The sequence below is a fragment of the Bubalus kerabau genome, chromosome 18, assembly GCF_029407905.1.
Source record: "Bubalus kerabau isolate K-KA32 ecotype Philippines breed swamp buffalo chromosome 18, PCC_UOA_SB_1v2, whole genome shotgun sequence".
NCBI classification, from domain to species: domain Eukaryota; kingdom Metazoa; phylum Chordata; class Mammalia; order Artiodactyla; family Bovidae; genus Bubalus; species Bubalus kerabau.
Window position 1 is genome coordinate 1,296,840 of NC_073641.1, and position 18,422 is coordinate 1,315,261.

Genomic DNA, 18,422 nt, shown 5'->3' on the forward strand with positions numbered 1-18,422 from the left:
TTTTTGCCTACCAGAAGAGGTCCTTTAGCCCCCGCCCCGCGTCCCAATTCTTGGACCCACACCCCCCTCGCCCCCCCGCCACCCCCGCAGCCCCAGCCCCTCCCGGGGCGGGGGGAGTGAGTGGGTGGCCGGGGCCCCGACTCCCGCTGCAGACCTGGGTTGCCTCCCCGCGGCCCGCGAGCCCCTCCGCCTTCGCATTCGGCTTTCAGGAAACCAGACGACCGGCCGTCCCGTCTCCCTCTGGGGCTCCTTTGGCTTGCCTCAGGCAATCCCGGGGCTTGCACCGACTCCAGCCAGAGCCCCAGCCCCCGCCCCACCCCCAGCCTCGCAGGCGATCGCGCATGCGCATGCGAGCGCGCGCACAGATCGATGTGCCCAAACGGGGCATCTAGCTTGTTGGCTTGGACTGGGGGTGGATCTATGCCTGGGAGTGGGACTGCTGAACCATAGGCTACTTCTACTTTTAGTTCCTTCGCGAACCTCCATACTCTTTTCCATCCCGGCTGTACCAACTCCCATTCCTACTCAGCGTGGAGGAGAGTTCCCTTTGCTCCACAGCTTCTCCAGCATCTGCTATGGACAGACATTGCAATGAGGCCCAATCGGACTCGGGCGAAGTGGTCCCTCCTTGGCGTTTGGAGTTGAGTCTCTCCAATCATTAGTGACGTGGAGCAAGATGACCGTTTGGAAATGCAGATGCAATTCTCTCACCATCCTGCTCCAACGGCTCTTGTATTTTCCCATCATATTGAAGATACGACCAATTCCCTTCATGCCTGCTCCTCACGTTCTTCTCGGATGTCTTTTCCCTGGAATGCCCTCTGCACTCTTTGGCTTCCATCCCATAGGGCATTTTCATTTCTTGAACGTCCTAAGTTTCCCTGGTCACCTAGACTTCCAGGATGCTGTTTTCCCTGCCTGAAATTCTTCCTGCATCTCAACCCTGGTTTACGTAGGTTCAACCTATGGACCTCAACGCAATGGTTACTCTGAAAAGCCTTCCCTGACACCCAGGTTTTGGTGAGGGTAGAGGCCCCTCGACAAGTTCTCCAAGGATCTGCCTGTGATGTATCATTAGATTCGTCTCAGTGAAAGCAGGAACTCTGTGTCTGCTTCTCTCCGCCTTCTAGTTCCAGAAACTTATTACATGCCTCCCAGCTCATCGTAGGTGCTCAGGATTTACTTAGTGTGTGAAAGACAGAAAAGTTCTTGGAAGCCTCAAGGTGTCACTTGGCTCGGCACTTTTGATCTCTTTGTGTATTTGGCGATTCCATTCTTTCCTTTCCTGGGTTCATGTGTACGCTATACTCAAGGCACAATCTAAGGCATTAAGACATATCCATCAGTATGGGTTCTTGCTTTCAAGGAACTCGTACAGCAGATTTCTACAGTTTAGGGCTTTTCAAATGCTCTAGAAGAATGTGAACGTTCAGTGTGATCCATTTTCATTTCCAAGAAAGATCGTTTGACTTCCATAGCAAAGGTGGAGACCTTCCGACGTGTAGTCCAATACTTAGACCTTGACCATGTCAGGCAAGTCTTGCGGTTCCTTCTGGAGGTGTGTGGCTCTTGCAGAAACGTGAAGATCTTCCATCGTCCTCGGACTTTGGTGTCATTTGCAATCATCAAGAAAGCTTCCAGGTATAGGTTCCAGACCACCACCGCACACACTCAGTAGGCAACGGAGTGGATTCCAGGAATATGCGTTGTTAACCAGCATCACCGTTGATATTGTTGCTGCACGCTCTATGCAGTGGCCAGGGCCTGGATTGTCCACTGGGTCTCATGTGGAATGGAAAGAAGGGCTTCCCCCACCCCCCACCCCACCCCCCACTGTTGACAGCCTTGTGACTAGAAACGGGCCCCGAAACAAGAATCAGACAAACCAGATAAGCCCAGATGGTAGTCCATGAGATGAAGGAACTAAGCAGCTGGTTGGGATGGCGCCAAGGGGAAAGGTTGCTCTTTTTGTCTCCCGCTCTACTCCTTTCTTCCTGGACGCCTTAGGGGTTCATCATGGAGATTTGAAATAAAGTTCACCAAAGTCATATGTGTTGAATCAAGATTTTGCATTTCACCATCTCTCAAAAACGAAGAGTGCTTAACCTGCACAGGTTTCTTTCAAAAAAGTCAATTGCTTTTCAGTTCTGGGGTTTCTCTCTTGCCTTGTTCAAGTAGCCTTAAGAGTAAAAATCAACGAAAACTAAAGAAAGATTCCAAGATACCAACAAAGGACACCTTCTGTTTCTTCAATCATCTTTCCACTTAGTAGCACACGAGCTCTTTTCTTTGTATTTTGCCTAGGGAATTCGCAATGTGCTGGTTCAGATGGCAAGGCATCCGCCCGCAGGAGACTCGGGTTTGACCCCTGGGTCGGGAAGATCCCCTGGAGAAGGTAATGGCAACCCACTCCAGTATTCTCGCCTGGGAAATGCCACGGACAGAGGAGCCTGATGGGCCGCACTCCATGGGTCCTATAAGAGTTGGGCTCAACCCAGCAACTACGAACAGAAGTATTTCCAAAGACCACACTCAAGTGTGTGTGTGTGTGTGTGTGTGTGTGTGTCTGTCTGTCTGTCTGTGTGCCTGCCTGTGGTTCGTCTGCTCTCTCAGGAAGGTCGGGTGCTTGGCGGGCGGCGTGGGGACAAGGGGGGCGCCTCGGTAGGGCAAAGGGGCGGGGCTGAGGCGCTCCGGTCGACCGCGCCTCCGTGGCTCCCGGTGGGTTTGGGCAGCGGGCAGGTGCCGGGCAAGTTGGGCGCTCAAGATTCGCTGCGCCTAGGCCCGCAGGAGGTTCAGAGGCCCCCGGGCCGCGGGGATCGGGAGGCGGCGGGCCCCGAAGACCGACACCTCCGGGGTCGCGCGGCCCTGAGCAGCGAACGGGATGGGGGTGGAGGGGGGAGGCGCCGCTCAGCCAGCGCGGCCGGGTCTGGAGTGGCCGGGGGTGGGAGGGCGCCGAGACCTCCGCACCCCTCAGCCCACCCCCCAGGCCCCGCGCGCACGCACGCACGCCCTCCCGGTCACTGGGGGGTCCTGGAAGCCCATCGGGCCCCCGGGCCCGGCCAGGCGGTTGCTGGTCTGGTGTTGGCGGTGTTCGGGGGCCGGGCCGGCGTCAGCAGGCTGGAGTGCGGTCGCGGGTCGTGCGGCTCAAGTACAGCACGGCCCCCCGAGGAGAGGGGCGGCCCGTTGGCCCGACCTGCAGGTCAGAGCGAAAGGGAGGCGAAGCGCAAGGCTCTTAGGGCGCCCCGCGGCGGCCGCGCCCGTCTCCGGCCCTATCGGCCTGAAGGCGCCCGATCTCGTCTGATCTCGGAAGCTAAGCAGGGTCGGGCCTGTTCAGTATCTTGGATGGGAGACCACCTGGGAATTCCGGGTGCTGGAGGCTTTTTTGCCTACCAGAAGAGGTCCTTTAGCCCCCGCCCCGCGTCCCAATTCTTGGACCCACACCCCCCTCGCCCCCCCGCCACCCCCGCAGCCCCAGCCCCTCCCGGGGCGGGGGGAGTGAGTGGGTGGCCGGGGCCCCGACTCCCGCTGCAGACCTGGGTTGCCTCCCCGCGGCCCGCGAGCCCCTCCGCCTTCGCATTCGGCTTTCAGGAAACCAGACGACCGGCCGTCCCGTCTCCCTCTGGGGCTCCTTTGGCTTGCCTCAGGCAATCCCGGGGCTTGCACCGACTCCAGCCAGAGCCCCAGCCCCCGCCCCACCCCCAGCCTCGCAGGCGATCGCGCATGCGCATGCGAGCGCGCGCACAGATCGATGTGCCCAAACGGGGCATCTAGCTTGTTGGCTTGGACTGGGGGTGGATCTATGCCTGGGAGTGGGACTGCTGAACCATAGGCTACTTCTACTTTTAGTTCCTTCGCGAACCTCCATACTCTTTTCCATCCCGGCTGTACCAACTCCCATTCCTACTCAGCGTGGAGGAGAGTTCCCTTTGCTCCACAGCTTCTCCAGCATCTGCTATGGACAGACATTGCAATGAGGCCCAATCGGACTCGGGCGAAGTGGTCCCTCCTTGGCGTTTGGAGTTGAGTCTCTCCAATCATTAGTGACGTGGAGCAAGATGACCGTTTGGAAATGCAGATGCAATTCTCTCACCATCCTGCTCCAACGGCTCTTGTATTTTCCCATCATATTGAAGATACGACCAATTCCCTTCATGCCTGCTCCTCACGTTCTTCTCGGATGTCTTTTCCCTGGAATGCCCTCTGCACTCTTTGGCTTCCATCCCATAGGGCATTTTCATTTCTTGAACGTCCTAAGTTTCCCTGGTCACCTAGACTTCCAGGATGCTGTTTTCCCTGCCTGAAATTCTTCCTGCATCTCAACCCTGGTTTACGTAGGTTCAACCTATGGACCTCAACGCAATGGTTACTCTGAAAAGCCTTCCCTGACACCCAGGTTTTGGTGAGGGTAGAGGCCCCTCGACAAGTTCTCCAAGGATCTGCCTGTGATGTATCATTAGATTCGTCTCAGTGAAAGCAGGAACTCTGTGTCTGCTTCTCTCCGCCTTCTAGTTCCAGAAACTTATTACATGCCTCCCAGCTCATCGTAGGTGCTCAGGATTCACTTAGTGTGTGAAAGACAGAAAAGTTCTTGGAAGCCTCAAGGTGTCACTTGGCTCGGCACTTTTGATCTCTTTGTGTATTTGGCGATTCCATTCTTTCCTTTCCTGGGTTCATGTGTACGCTATACTCAAGGCACAATCTAAGGCATTAAGACATATCCATCAGTATGGGTTCTTGCTTTCAAGGAACTCGTACAGCAGATTTCTACAGTTTAGGGCTTTTCAAATGCTCTAGAAGAATGTGAACGTTCAGTGTGATCCATTTTCATTTCCAAGAAAGATCGTTTGACTTCCATAGCAAAGGTGGAGACCTTCCGACGTGTAGTCCAATACTTAGACCTTGACCATGTCAGGCAAGTCTTGCGGTTCCTTCTGGAGGTGTGTGGCTCTTGCAGAAACGTGAAGATCTTCCATCGTCCTCGGACTTTGGTGTCATTTGCAATCATCAAGAAAGCTTCCAGGTATAGGTTCCAGACCACCACCGCACACACTCAGTAGGCAACGGAGTGGATTCCAGGAATATGCGTTGTTAACCAGCATCACCGTTGATATTGTTGCTGCACGCTCTATGCAGTGGCCAGGGCCTGGATTGTCCACTGGGTCTCATGTGGAATGGAAAGAAGGGCTTCCCCCACCCCCCACCCCACCCCCCACTGTTGACAGCCTTGTGACTAGAAACGGGCCCCGAAACAAGAATCAGACAAACCAGATAAGCCCAGATGGTAGTCCATGAGATGAAGGAACTAAGCAGCTGGTTGGGATGGCGCCAAGGGGAAAGGTTGCTCTTTTTGTCTCCCGCTCTACTCCTTTCTTCCTGGACGCCTTAGGGGTTCATCATGGAGATTTGAAATAAAGTTCACCAAAGTCATATGTGTTGAATCAAGATTTTGCATTTCACCATCTCTCAAAAACGAAGAGTGCTTAACCTGCACAGGTTTCTTTCAAAAAAGTCAATTGCTTTTCAGTTCTGGGGTTTCTCTCTTGCCTTGTTCAAGTAGCCTTAAGAGTAAAAATCAACGAAAACTAAAGAAAGATTCCAAGATACCAACAAAGGACACCTTCTGTTTCTTCAATCATCTTTCCACTTAGTAGCACACGAGCTCTTTTCTTTGTATTTTGCCTAGGGAATTCGCAATGTGCTGGTTCAGATGGCAAGGCATCCGCCCGCAGGAGACTCGGGTTTGACCCCTGGGTCGGGAAGATCCCCTGGAGAAGGTAATGGCAACCCACTCCAGTATTCTCGCCTGGGAAATGCCACGGACAGAGGAGCCTGATGGGCCGCACTCCATGGGTCCTATAAGAGTTGGGCTCAACCCAGCAACTACGAACAGAAGTATTTCCAAAGACCACACTCGTGTGTGTGTGTGTGTGTGTGTGTGTGTGTCTGTCTGTCTGTCTGTGTGCCTGCCTGTGGTTCGTCTGCTCTCTCAGGAAGGTCGGGTGCTTGGCGGGCGGCGTGGGGACAAGGGGGGCGCCTCGGTAGGGCAAAGGGGCGGGGCTGAGGCGCTCCGGTCGACCGCGCCTCCGTGGCTCCCGGTGGGTTTGGGCAGCGGGCAGGTGCCGGGCAAGTTGGGCGCTCAAGATTCGCTGAGCCTAGGCCCGCAGGAGGTTCAGAGGCCCCCGGGCCGCGGGGATCGGGAGGCGGCGGGCCCCGAAGACCGACACCTCCGGGGTCGCGCGGCCCTGAGCAGCGAACGGGATGGGGGTGGAGGGGGGAGGCGCCGCTCAGCCAGCGCGGCCGGGTCTGGAGTGGCCGGGGGTGGGAGGGCGCCGAGACCTCCGCACCCCTCAGCCCACCCCCCAGGCCCCGCGCGCACACACGCACGCCCTCCCGGTCACTGGGGGGTCCTGGAAGCCCATCGGGCCCCCGGGCCCGGCCAGGCGGTTGCTGGTCTGGTGTTGGCGGTGTTCGGGGGCCGGGCCGGCGTCAGCAGGCTGGAGTGCGGTCGCGGGTCGTGCGGCTCAAGTACAGCACGGCCCCCCGAGGAGAGGGGCGGCCCGTTGGCCCGACCTGCAGGTCAGAGCGAAAGGGAGGCGAAGCGCAAGGCTCTTAGGGCGCCCCGCGGCGGCCGCGCCCGTCTCCGGCCCTATCGGCCTGAAGGCGCCCGATCTCGTCTGATCTCGGAAGCTAAGCAGGGTCGGGCCTGTTCAGTATCTTGGATGGGAGACCACCTGGGAATTCCGGGTGCTGGAGGCTTTTTGGCCTACCAGAAGAGGTCCTTTAGCCCCCGCCCCGCGTCCCAATTCTTGGACCCACACCCCCCTCGCCCCCCCGCCACCCCCGCAGCCCCAGCCCCTCCCGGGGCGGGGGGAGTGAGTGGGTGGCCGGGGCCCCGACTCCCGCTGCAGACCTGGGTTGCCTCCCCGCGGCCCGCGAGCCCCTCCGCCTTCGCTTTCGGCTTTCAGGAAACCAGACGACCGGCCGTCCCGTCTCCCTCTGGGGCTCCTTTGGCTTGCCTCAGGCAATCCCGGGGCTTGCACCGACTCCAGCCAGAGCCCCAGCCCCCGCCCCACCCCCAGCCTCGCAGGCGATCGCGCATGCGCATGCGAGCGCGCGCACAGATCGATGTGCCCAAACGGGGCATCTAGCTTGTTGGCTTGGACTGGGGGTGGATCTATGCCTGGGAGTGGGACTGCTGAACCATAGGCTACTTCTACTTTTAGTTCCTTCGCGAACCTCCATACTCTTTTCCATCCCGGCTGTACCAACTCCCATTCCTACTCAGCGTGGAGGAGAGTTCCCTTTGCTCCACAGCTTCTCCAGCATCTGCTATGGACAGACATTGCAATGAGGCCCAATCGGACTCGGGCGAAGTGGTCCCTCCTTGGCGTTTGGAGTTGAGTCTCTCCAATCATTAGTGACGTGGAGCAAGATGACCGTTTGGAAATGCAGATGCAATTCTCTCACCATCCTGCTCCAACGGCTCTTGTATTTTCCCATCATATTGAAGATACGACCAATTCCCTTCATGCCTGCTCCTCACGTTCTTCTCGGATGTCTTTTCCCTGGAATGCCCTCTGCACTCTTTGGCTTCCATCCCATAGGGCATTTTCATTTCTTGAACGTCCTAAGTTTCCCTGGTCACCTAGACTTCCAGGATGCTGTTTTCCCTGCCTGAAATTCTTCCTGCATCTCAACCCTGGTTTACGTAGGTTCAACCTATGGACCTCAACGCAATGGTTACTCTGAAAAGCCTTCCCTGACACCCAGGTTTTGGTGAGGGTAGAGGCCCCTCGACAAGTTCTCCAAGGATCTGCCTGTGATGTATCATTAGATTCGTCTCAGTGAAAGCAGGAACTCTGTGTCTGCTTCTCTCCGCCTTCTAGTTCCAGAAACTTATTACATGCCTCCCAGCTCATCGTAGGTGCTCAGGATTCACTTAGTGTGTGAAAGACAGAAAAGTTCTTGGAAGCCTCAAGGTGTCACTTGGCTCGGCACTTTTGATCTCTTTGTGTATTTGGCGATTCCATTCTTTCCTTTCCTGGGTTCATGTGTACGCTATACTCAAGGCACAATCTAAGGCATTAAGACATATCCATCAGTATGGGTTCTTGCTTTCAAGGAACTCGTACAGCAGATTTCTACAGTTTAGGGCTTTTCAAATGCTCTAGAAGAATGTGAACGTTCAGTGTGATCCATTTTCATTTCCAAGAAAGATCGTTTGACTTCCATAGCAAAGGTGGAGACCTTCCGACGTGTAGTCCAATACTTAGACCTTGACCATGTCAGGCAAGTCTTGCGGTTCCTTCTGGAGGTGTGTGGCTCTTGCAGAAACGTGAAGATCTTCCATCGTCCTCGGACTTTGGTGTCATTTGCAATCATCAAGAAAGCTTCCAGGTATAGGTTCCAGACCACCACCGCACACACTCAGTAGGCAACGGAGTGGATTCCAGGAATATGCGTTGTTAACCAGCATCACCGTTGATATTGTTGCTGCACGCTCTATGCAGTGGCCAGGGCCTGGATTGTCCACTGGGTCTCATGTGGAATGGAAAGAAGGGCTTCCCCCACCCCCCACCCCACCCCCCACTCTTGACAGCCTTGTGACTAGAAACGGGCCCCGAAACAAGAATCAGACAAACCAGATAAGCCCAGATGGTAGTCCATGAGATGAAGGAACTAAGCAGCTGGTTGGGATGGCGCCAAGGGGAAAGGTTGCTCTTTTTGTCTCCCGCTCTACTCCTTTCTTCCTGGACGCCTTAGGGGTTCATCATGGAGATTTGAAATAAAGTTCACCAAAGTCATATGTGTTGAATCAAGATTTTGCATTTCACCATCTCTCAAAAACGAAGAGTGCTTAACCTGCACAGGTTTCTTTCAAAAAAGTCAATTGCTTTTCAGTTCTGGGGTTTCTCTCTTGCCTTGTTCAAGTAGCCTTAAGAGTAAAAATCAACGAAAACTAAAGAAAGATTCCAAGATACCAACAAAGGACACCTTCTGTTTCTTCAATCATCTTTCCACTTAGTAGCACACGAGCTCTTTTCTTTGTATTTTGCCTAGGGAATTCGCAATGTGCTGGTTCAGATGGCAAGGCATCCGCCCGCAGGAGACTCGGGTTTGACCCCTGGGTCGGGAAGATGCCCTGGAGAAGGTAATGGCAACCCACTCCAGTATTCTCGCCTGGGAAATGCCACGGACAGAGGAGCCTGATGGGCCGCACTCCATGGGTCCTATAAGAGTTGGGCTCAACCCAGCAACTACGAACAGAAGTATTTCCAAAGACCACACTCGTGTGTGTGTGTGTGTGTGTGTGTGTCTGTCTGTCTGTCTGTCTGTGTGCCTGCCTGTGGTTCGTCTGCTCTCTCAGGAAGGTCGGGTGCTTGGCGGGCGGCGTGGGGACAAGGGGGGCGCCTCGGTAGGGCAAAGGGGCGGGGCTGAGGCGCTCCGGTCGACCGCGCCTCCGTGGCTCCCGGTGGGTTTGGGCAGCGGGCAGGTGCCGGGCAAGTTGGGCGCTCAAGATTCGCTGAGCCTAGGCCCGCAGGAGGTTCAGAGGCCCCCGGGCCGCGGGGATCGGGAGGCGGCGGGCCCCGAAGACCGACACCTCCGGGGTCGCGCGGCCCTGAGCAGCGAACGGGATGGGGGTGGAGGGGGGAGGCGCCGCTCAGCCAGCGCGGCCGGGTCTGGAGTGGCCGGGGGTGGGAGGGCGCCGAGACCTCCGCACCCCTCAGCCCACCCCCCAGGCCCCGCGCGCACGCACGCACGCCCTCCCGGTCACTGGGGGGTCCTGGAAGCCCATCGGGCCCCCGGGCCCGGCCAGGCGGTTGCTGGTCTGGTGTTGGCGGTGTTCGGGGGCCGGGCCGGCGTCAGCAGGCTGGAGTGCGGTCGCGGGTCGTGCGGCTCAAGTACAGCACGGCCCCCCGAGGAGAGGGGCGGCCCGTTGGCCCGACCTGCAGGTCAGAGCGAAAGGGAGGCGAAGCGCAAGGCTCTTAGGGCGCCCCGCGGCGGCCGCGCCCGTCTCCGGCCCTATCGGCCTGAAGGCGCCCGATCTCGTCTGATCTCGGAAGCTAAGCAGGGTCGGGCCTGTTCAGTATCTTGGATGGGAGACCACCTGGGAATTCCGGGTGCTGGAGGCTTTTTTGCCTACCAGAAGAGGTCCTTTAGCCCCCGCCCCGCGTCCCAATTCTTGGACCCACACCCCCCTCGCCCCCCCGCCACCCCCGAAGCCCCAGCCCCTCCCGGGGCGGGGGGAGTGAGTGGGTGGCCGGGGCCCCGACTCCCGCTGCAGACCTGGGTTGCCTCCCCGCGGCCCGCGAGCCCCTCCGCCTTCGCATTCGGCTTTCAGGAAACCAGACGACCGGCCGTCCCGTCTCCCTCTGGGGCTCCTTTGGCTTGCCTCAGGCAATCCCGGGGCTTGCACCGACTCCAGCCAGAGCCCCAGCCCCCGCCCCACCCCCAGCCTCGCAGGCGATCGCGCATGCGCATGCGAGCGCGCGCACAGATCGATGTGCCCAAACGGGGCATCTAGCTTGTTGGCTTGGACTGGGGGTGGATCTATGCCTGGGAGTGGGACTGCTGAACCATAGGCTACTTCTACTTTTAGTTCCTTCGCGAACCTCCATACTCTTTTCCATCCCGGCTGTACCAACTCCCATTCCTACTCAGCGTGGAGGAGAGTTCCCTTTGCTCCACAGCTTCTCCAGCATCTGCTATGGACAGACATTGCAATGAGGCCCAATCGGACTCGGGCGAAGTGGTCCCTCCTTGGCGTTTGGAGTTGAGTCTCTCCAATCATTAGTGACGTGGAGCAAGATGACCGTTTGGAAATGCAGATGCAATTCTCTCACCATCCTGCTCCAACGGCTCTTGTATTTTCCCATCATATTGAAGATACGACCAATTCCCTTCATGCCTGCTCCTCACGTTCTTCTCGGATGTCTTTTCCCTGGAATGCCCTCTGCACTCTTTGGCTTCCATCCCATAGGGCATTTTCATTTCTTGAACGTCCTAAGTTTCCCTGGTCACCTAGACTTCCAGGATGCTGTTTTCCCTGCCTGAAATTCTTCCTGCATCTCAACCCTGGTTTACGTAGGTTCAACCTATGGACCTCAACGCAATGGTTACTCTGAAAAGCCTTCCCTGACACCCAGGTTTTGGTGAGGGTAGAGGCCCCTCGACAAGTTCTCCAAGGATCTGCCTGTGATGTATCATTAGATTCGTCTCAGTGAAAGCAGGAACTCTGTGTCTGCTTCTCTCCGCCTTCTAGTTCCAGAAACTTATTACATGCCTCCCAGCTCATCGTAGGTGCTCAGGATTCACTTAGTGTGTGAAAGACAGAAAAGTTCTTGGAAGCCTCAAGGTGTCACTTGGCTCGGCACTTTTGATCTCTTTGTGTATTTGGCGATTCCATTCTTTCCTTTCCTGGGTTCATGTGTACGCTATACTCAAGGCACAATCTAAGGCATTAAGACATATCCATCAGTATGGGTTCTTGCTTTCAAGGAACTCGTACAGCAGATTTCTACAGTTTAGGGCTTTTCAAATGCTCTAGAAGAATGTGAACGTTCAGTGTGATCCATTTTCATTTCCAAGAAAGATCGTTTGACTTCCATAGCAAAGGTGGAGACCTTCCGACGTGTAGTCCAATACTTAGACCTTGACCATGTCAGGCAAGTCTTGCGGTTCCTTCTGGAGGTGTGTGGCTCTTGCAGAAACGTGAAGATCTTCCATCGTCCTCGGACTTTGGTGTCATTTGCAATCATCAAGAAAGCTTCCAGGTATAGGTTCCAGACCACCACCGCACACACTCAGTAGGCAACGGAGTGGATTCCAGGAATATGCGTTGTTAACCAGCATCACCGTTGATATTGTTGCTGCACGCTCTATGCAGTGGCCAGGGCCTGGATTGTCCACTGGGTCTCATGTGGAATGGAAAGAAGGGCTTCCCCCACCCCCCACCCCACCCCCCACTGTTGACAGCCTTGTGACTAGAAACGGGCCCCGAAACAAGAATCAGACAAACCAGATAAGCCCAGATGGTAGTCCATGAGATGAAGGAACTAAGCAGCTGGTTGGGATGGCGCCAAGGGGAAAGGTTGCTCTTTTTGTCTCCCGCTCTACTCCTTTCTTCCTGGACGCCTTAGGGGTTCATCATGGAGATTTGAAATAAAGTTCACCAAAGTCATATGTGTTGAATCAAGATTTTGCATTTCACCATCTCTCAAAAACGAAGAGTGCTTAACCTGCACAGGTTTCTTTCAAAAAAGTCAATTGCTTTTCAGTTCTGGGGTTTCTCTCTTGCCTTGTTCAAGTAGCCTTAAGAGTAAAAATCAACGAAAACTAAAGAAAGATTCCAAGATACCAACAAAGGACACCTTCTGTTTCTTCAATCATCTTTCCACTTAGTAGCACACGAGCTCTTTTCTTTGTATTTTGCCTAGGGAATTCGCAATGTGCTGGTTCAGATGGCAAGGCATCCGCCCGCAGGAGACTCGGGTTTGACCCCTGGGTCGGGAAGATCCCCTGGAGAAGGTAATGGCAACCCACTCCAGTATTCTCGCCTGGGAAATGCCACGGACAGAGGAGCCTGATGGGCCGCACTCCATGGGTCCTATAAGAGTTGGGCTCAACCCAGCAACTACGAACAGAAGTATTTCCAAAGACCACACTCGTGTGTGTGTGTGTGTGTGTGTGTGTGTGTCTGTCTGTCTGTCTGTGTGCCTGCCTGTGGTTCGTCTGCTCTCTCAGGAAGGTCGGGTGCTTGGCGGGCGGCGTGGGGACAAGGGGGGCGCCTCGGTAGGGCAAAGGGGCGGGGCTGAGGCGCTCCGGTCGACCGCGCCTCCGTGGCTCCCGGTGGGTTTGGGCAGCGGGCAGGTGCCGGGCAAGTTGGGCGCTCAAGATTCGCTGAGCCTAGGCCCGCAGGAGGTTCAGAGGCCCCCGGGCCGCGGGGATCGGGAGGCGGCGGGCCCCGAAGACCGACACCTCCGGGGTCGCGCGGCCCTGAGCAGCGAACGGGATGGGGGTGGAGGGGGGAGGCGCCGCTCAGCCAGCGCGGCCGGGTCTGGAGTGGCCGGGGGTGGGAGGGCGCCGAGACCTCCGCACCCCTCAGCCCACCCCCCAGGCCCCGCGCGCACACACGCACGCCCTCCCGGTCACTGGGGGGTCCTGGAAGCCCATCGGGCCCCCGGGCCCGGCCAGGCGGTTGCTGGTCTGGTGTTGGCGGTGTTCGGGGGCCGGGCCGGCGTCAGCAGGCTGGAGTGCGGTCGCGGGTCGTGCGGCTCAAGTACAGCACGGCCCCCCGAGGAGAGGGGCGGCCCGTTGGCCCGACCTGCAGGTCAGAGCGAAAGGGAGGCGAAGCGCAAGGCTCTTAGGGCGCCCCGCGGCGGCCGCGCCCGTCTCCGGCCCTATCGGCCTGAAGGCGCCCGATCTCGTCTGATCTCGGAAGCTAAGCAGGGTCGGGCCTGTTCAGTATCTTGGATGGGAGACCACCTGGGAATTCCGGGTGCTGGAGGCTTTTTTGCCTACCAGAAGAGGTCCTTTAGCCCCCGCCCCGCGTCCCAATTCTTGGACCCACACCCCCCTCGCCCCCCCGCCACCCCCGCAGCCCCAGCCCCTCCCGGGGCGGGGGGAGTGAGTGGGTGGCCGGGGCCCCGACTCCCGCTGCAGACCTGGGTTGCCTCCCCGCGGCCCGCGAGCCCCTCCGCCTTCGCTTTCGGCTTTCAGGAAACCAGACGACCGGCCGTCCCGTCTCCCTCTGGGGCTCCTTTGGCTTGCCTCAGGCAATCCTGGGGCTTGCACCGACTCCAGCCAGAGCCCCAGCCCCCGCCCCACCCCCAGCCTCGCAGGCGATCGCGCATGCGCATGCGAGCGCGCGCACAGATCGATGTGCCCAAACGGGGCATCTAGCTTGTTGGCTTGGACTGGGGGTGGATCTATGCCTGGGAGTGGGACTGCTGAACCATAGGCTACTTCTACTTTTAGTTCCTTCGCGAACCTCCATACTCTTTTCCATCCCGGCTGTACCAACTCCCATTCCTACTCAGCGTGGAGGAGAGTTCCCTTTGCTCCACAGCTTCTCCAGCATCTGCTATGGACAGACATTGCAATGAGGCCCAATCGGACTCGGGCGAAGTGGTCCCTCCTTGGCGTTTGGAGTTGAGTCTCTCCAATCATTAGTGACGTGGAGCAAGATGACCGTTTGGAAATGCAGATGCAATTCTGTCACCATCCTGCTCCAACGGCTCTTGTATTTTCCCATCATATTGAAGATACGACCAATTCCCTTCATGCCTGCTCCTCACGTTCTTCTCGGATGTCTTTTCCCTGGAATGCCCTCTGCACTCTTTGGCTTCCATCCCATAGGGCATTTTCATTTCTTGAACGTCCTAAGTTTCCCTGGTCACCTAGACTTCCAGGATGCTGTTTTCCCTGCCTGAAATTCTTCCTGCATCTCAACCCTGGTTTACGTAGGTTCAACCTATGGACCTCAACGCAATGGTTACTCTGAAAAGCCTTCCCTGACACCCAGGTTTTGGTGAGGGTAGAGGCCCCTCGACAAGTTCTCCAAGGATCTGCCTGTGATGTATCATTAGATTCGTCTCAGTGAAAGCAGGAACTCTGTGTCTGCTTCTCTCCGCCTTCTAGTTCCAGAAACTTATTACATGCCTCCCAGCTCATCGTAGGTGCTCAGGATTTACTTAGTGTGTGAAAGACAGAAAAGTTCTTGGAAGCCTCAAGGTGTCACTTGGCTCGGCACTTTTGATCTCTTTGTGTATTTGGCGATTCCATTCTTTCCTTTCCTGGGTTCATGTGTACGCTATACTCAAGGCACAATCTAAGGCATTAAGACATATCCATCAGTATGGGTTCTTGCTTTCAAGGAACTCGTACAGCAGATTTCTACAGTTTAGGGCTTTTCAAATGCTCTAGAAGAATGTGAACGTTCAGTGTGATCCATTTTCATTTCCAAGAAAGATCGTTTGACTTCCATAGCAAAGGTGGAGACCTTCCGACGTGTAGTCCAATACTTAGACCTTGACCATGTCAGGCAAGTCTTGCGGTTCCTTCTGGAGGTGTGTGGCTCTTGCAGAAACGTGAAGATCTTCCATCGTCCTCGGACTTTGGTGTCATTTGCAATCATCAAGAAAGCTTCCAGGTATAGGTTCCAGACCACCACCGCACACACTCAGTAGGCAACGGAGTGGATTCCAGGAATATGCGTTGTTAACCAGCATCACCGTTGATATTGTTGCTGCACGCTCTATGCAGTGGCCAGGGCCTGGATTGTCCACTGGGTCTCATGTGGAATGGAAAGAAGGGCTTCCCCCACCCCCCACCCCACCCCCCACTGTTGACAGCCTTGTGACTAGAAACGGGCCCCGAAACAAGAATCAGACAAACCAGATAAGCCCAGATGGTAGTCCATGAGATGAAGGAACTAAGCAGCTGGTTGGGATGGCGCCAAGGGGAAAGGTTGCTCTTTTTGTCTCCCGCTCTACTCCTTTCTTCCTGGACGCCTTAGGGGTTCATCATGGAGATTTGAAATAAAGTTCACCAAAGTCATATGTGTTGAATCAAGATTTTGCATTTCACCATCTCTCAAAAACGAAGAGTGCTTAACCTGCACAGGTTTCTTTCAAAAAAGTCAATTGCTTTTCAGTTCTGGGGTTTCTCTCTTGCCTTGTTCAAGTAGCCTTAAGAGTAAAAATCAACGAAAACTAAAGAAAGATTCCAAGATACCAACAAAGGACACCTTCTGTTTCTTCAATCATCTTTCCACTTAGTAGCACACGAGCTCTTTTCTTTGTATTTTGCCTAGGGAATTCGCAATGTGCTGGTTCAGATGGCAAGGCATCCGCCCGCAGGAGACTCGGGTTTGACCCCTGGGTCGGGAAGATGCCCTGGAGAAGGTAATGGCAACCCACTCCAGTATTCTCGCCTGGGAAATGCCACGGACAGAGGAGCCTGATGGGCCGCACTCCATGGGTCCTATAAGAGTTGGGCTCAACCCAGCAACTACGAACAGAAGTATTTCCAAAGACCACACTCGTGTGTGTGTGTGTGTGTGTGTGTGTGTGTGTCTGTCTGTCTGTCTGTGTGCCTGCCTGTGGTTCGTCTGCTCTCTCAGGAAGGTCGGGTGCTTGGCGGGCGGCGTGGGGACAAGGGGGGCGCCTCGGTAGGGCAAAGGGGCGGGGCTGAGGCGCTCCGGTCGACCGCGCCTCCGTGGCTCCCGGTGGGTTTGGGCAGCGGGCAGGTGCCGGGCAAGTTGGGCGCTCAAGATTCGCTGAGCCTAGGCCCGCAGGAGGTTCAGAGGCCCCCGGGCCGCGGGGATCGGGAGGCGGCGGGCCCCGAAGACCGACACCTCCGGGGTCGCGCGGCCCTGAGCAGCGAACGGGATGGGGGGGGAGGGGGGAGGCGCCGCTCAGCCAGCGCGGCCGGGTCTGGAGTGGCCGGGGGTGGGAGGGCGCCGAGACCTCCGCACCCCTCAGCCCACCCCCCAGGCCCCGCGCGCACGCACGCACGCCCTCCCGGTCACTGGGGGGTCCTGGAAGCCCATCGGGCCCCCGGGCCCGGCCAGGCGGTTGCTGGTCTGGTGTTGGCGGTGTTCGGGGGCCGGGCCGGCGTCAGCAGGCTGGAGTGCGGTCGCGGGTCGTGCGGCTCAAGTACAGCACGGCCCCCCGAGGAGAGGGGCGGCCCGTTGGCCCGACCTGCAGGTCAGAGCGAAAGGGAGGCGAAGCGCAAGGCTCTTAGGGCGCCCCGCGGCGGCCGCGCCCGTCTCCGGCCCTATCGGCCTGAAGGCGCCCGATCTCGTCTGATCTCGGAAGCTAAGCAGGGTCGGGCCTGTTCAGTATCTTGGATGGGAGACCACCTGGGAATTCCGGGTGCTGGAGGCTTTTTTGCCTACCAGAAGAGGTCCTTTAGCCCCCGCCCCGCGTCCCAATTCTTGGACCCACACCCCCCTCGCCCCCCCGCCACCCCCGCAGCCCCAGCCCCTCCCGGGGCGGGGGGAGTGAGTGGGTGGCCGGGGCCCCGACTCCCGCTGCAGACCTGGGTTGCCTCCCCGCGGCCCGCGAGCCCCTCCGCCTTCGCTTTCGGCTTTCAGGAAACCAGACGACCGGCCGTCCCGTCTCCCTCTGGGGCTCCTTTGGCTTGCCTCAGGCAATCCTGGGGCTTGCACCGACTCCAGCCAGAGCCCCAGCCCCCGCCCCACCCCCAGCCTCGCAGGCGATCGCGCATGCGCATGCGAGCGCGCGCACAGATCGATGTGCCCAAACGGGGCATCTAGCTTGTTGGCTTGGACTGGGGGTGGATCTATGCCTGGGAGTGGGACTGCTGAACCATAGGCTACTTCTACTTTTAGTTCCTTCGCGAACCTCCATACTCTTTTCCATCCCGGCTGTACCAACTCCCATTCCTACTCAGCGTGGAGGAGAGTTCCCTTTGCTCCACAGCTTCTCCAGCATCTGCTATGGACAGACATTGCAATGAGGCCCAATCGGACTCGGGCGAAGTGGTCCCTCCTTGGCGTTTGGAGTTGAGTCTCTCCAATCATTAGTGACGTGGAGCAAGATGACCGTTTGGAAATGCAGATGCAATTCTGTCACCATCCTGCTCCAACGGCTCTTGTATTTTCCCATCATATTGAAGATACGACCAATTCCCTTCATGCCTGCTCCTCACGTTCTTCTCGGATGTCTTTTCCCTGGAATGCCCTCTGCACTCTTTGGCTTCCATCCCATAGGGCATTTTCATTTCTTGAACGTCCTAAGTTTCCCTGGTCACCTAGACTTCCAGGATGCTGTTTTCCCTGCCTGAAATTCTTCCTGCATCTCAACCCTGGTTTACGTAGGTTCAACCTATGGACCTCAACGCAATGGTTACTCTGAAAAGCCTTCCCTGACACCCAGGTTTTGGTGAGGGTAGAGGCCCCTCGACAAGTTCTCCAAGGATCTGCCTGTGATGTATCATTAGATTCGTCTCAGTGAAAGCAGGAACTCTGTGTCTGCTTCTCTCCGCCTTCTAGTTCCAGAAACTTATTACATGCCTCCCAGCTCATCGTAGGTGCTCAGGATTTACTTAGTGTGTGAAAGACAGAAAAGTTCTTGGAAGCCTCAAGGTGTCACTTGGCTCGGCACTTTTGATCTCTTTGTGTATTTGGCGATTCCATTCTTTCCTTTCCTGGGTTCATGTGTACGCTATACTCAAGGCACAATCTAAGGCATTAAGACATATCCATCAGTATGGGTTCTTGCTTTCAAGGAACTCGTACAGCAGATTTCTACAGTTTAGGGCTTTTCAAATGCTCTAGAAGAATGTGAACGTTCAGTGTGATCCATTTTCATTTCCAAGAAAGATCGTTTGACTTCCATAGCAAAGGTGGAGACCTTCCGACGTGTAGTCCAATACTTAGACCTTGACCATGTCAG

General features: G+C 56.6%; 5 pseudogenes; all 5 read left to right on the top strand.

Moving 5' to 3' along the window:
• The first annotated feature begins 3,259 nt into the window (after window positions 1–3,259).
• Window positions 3,260–3,379, top strand: LOC129633411 (uncharacterized; annotated as a pseudogene).
• A 3,257-nt stretch (window positions 3,380–6,636) lies between these two features.
• Window positions 6,637–6,756, top strand: LOC129633413 (uncharacterized; annotated as a pseudogene).
• A 3,257-nt stretch (window positions 6,757–10,013) lies between these two features.
• Window positions 10,014–10,133, top strand: LOC129633414 (uncharacterized; annotated as a pseudogene).
• Window positions 10,134–13,390: 3,257 nt separating this feature from the next.
• Window positions 13,391–13,510, top strand: LOC129633415 (uncharacterized; annotated as a pseudogene).
• A 3,259-nt stretch (window positions 13,511–16,769) lies between these two features.
• Window positions 16,770–16,889, top strand: LOC129633416 (uncharacterized; annotated as a pseudogene).
• The last annotated feature ends 1,533 nt before the right edge of the window (window positions 16,890–18,422 follow it).